The sequence below is a fragment of the Mus pahari genome, chromosome 23 (genome assembly GCF_900095145.1).
Source record: "Mus pahari chromosome 23, PAHARI_EIJ_v1.1, whole genome shotgun sequence".
Classification (NCBI taxonomy): Eukaryota; Metazoa; Chordata; class Mammalia; order Rodentia; family Muridae; genus Mus; species Mus pahari.
The window spans coordinates 5,498,913-5,500,577 of NC_034612.1; positions in this window are offsets into that span (position 1 = coordinate 5,498,913).

A 1,665-nucleotide genomic window follows, 5' to 3' on the forward strand; every position below is an offset into this window, starting at 1 on the left:
GCTGTCCTGGAACTCACTCTGTAGACCAGGCTGGCCTCGAACTCAGAAATCCGCCTGCCTCTGCCTCCCGAGTGCTGGGACTAAAGGCGTGCGCCACCATGCCCGGCGTCCTAGAGAAGTTAAAAGAGGGCGTCTGTCCTCCTGGAACCCGAGAGTCATAGTCGTTGTTGGCTAGCTGCTATGTGGGTGTGGGGGACCAAACCTGGTCGTGTGCAAGAGCAAGCGCTCCTATGCTACGGAAATACCTCTCCAGCCCTGCTAACAGTGGAAGGGATTACTGACTTGCTCCCCTACTATGAAGAAGCTGTGGGTGGCATTTGGCTTCTGGGTGCATCTAGTAAGCACATCCGTATTTATTGAATGAATGAGGCAACGGATTGAATTTGTTGCATGGATCCAGCTGCCAGGTGATGTTGAAAAAGCAGCTTTGCCTGCCTGTCACTGTTTGTCTCATTTGTCTCTGCCCAGTCCCGCTCACCACACAGGTTACCCGTAACCGTTAAAGCTCTGCGGCGGCCGTGTGCAGTCTGTTCCTGCCTGGGGTCTGCTACACAGCATTCCCCTGCTGCTCTTCTGATGGGGAATCTCCCGAGTTAGCTCTAAGGTAGGAAGATAAGCTGTAGCTCGGGACATGGGGACAAGGTATCTAGCTGCAGGCCATCCTGATGAGCCTGCAGCAGTTCACACGCGACACATGGCACATGTGGTTTTGGAAAGAGCGCTTCACTGACTGCAGCCGAGTGGACGTAGACAGTGTTTTCAGAGTGTGTGCTGGGAGACTCATTTTGGGATTCCAGAAGCATACCCTGGCCTCAGGGAATTCCCCCTCCGAGCCAAAATTGATGATTCTCACAGGGTGTGACAGCCGCTGTCTGGATACAGCTGACATTCAAAGTGCGTCTCTGTTCTGGTGTCGCCATAAAATCTTTGTGACGGACTCTTCTCCTTCCCTCTTGCTAACAGAGACAGTCTGTGTCCTCTGAAGTATAGTATAGTATAGTATAGTATAGTATAGTATAGTATAGTATATGGTAAGAAGCCATTAAATAGTTACAGAATAAAGGCAGGAATTAACACCCACTGGGTTCCAGGTGACATATGGGGCAGAACTGGGACTCTCATCTTCCTAGCGCTGACTCTGCTTCACTCCCCAGGGAGTCTTGCGTTGACAGGTTGCTGCTCTGAGACTCTGGGAAGTCCCCTGTAGGAAGCAGCTCGACGATGAACGAGTCCTTGCAGAATGACTAACACACAATGACTGACGACACATAGCCTCACATTTACAGTATTCTGAGGAAAACAGACCCTGAGACTGACTACCCAGCAGCTTTTCAGGGGTGGATTTCAAAGCAGGCATTGAAACGGCAGTCTTTTCAACCTAGGAGCAGGCATGAAGATGATCTGTCTCCTCTAAAATGTTTCGAGGTTTTTATGTTTTGTATCTGAATGCTAGTCTGAGTCTACAGACCACATGTCTGAGGTGTCAGCTAAGGCCAGAGGGTGACATCAGTTCTGAGACTGGAGTTACAGACCCTGGTCAGGTGCCTCTGGGGGAGCAGTCAGTGTTCTTAACTGCTAAACCATCCCTCAGCCCCTTCCCTGTTTCTTTTTTTTGTTTGTTTGTTTTTTTTGTTTTTTTTCGAGACAGGGTTTCTCTGTATAGCC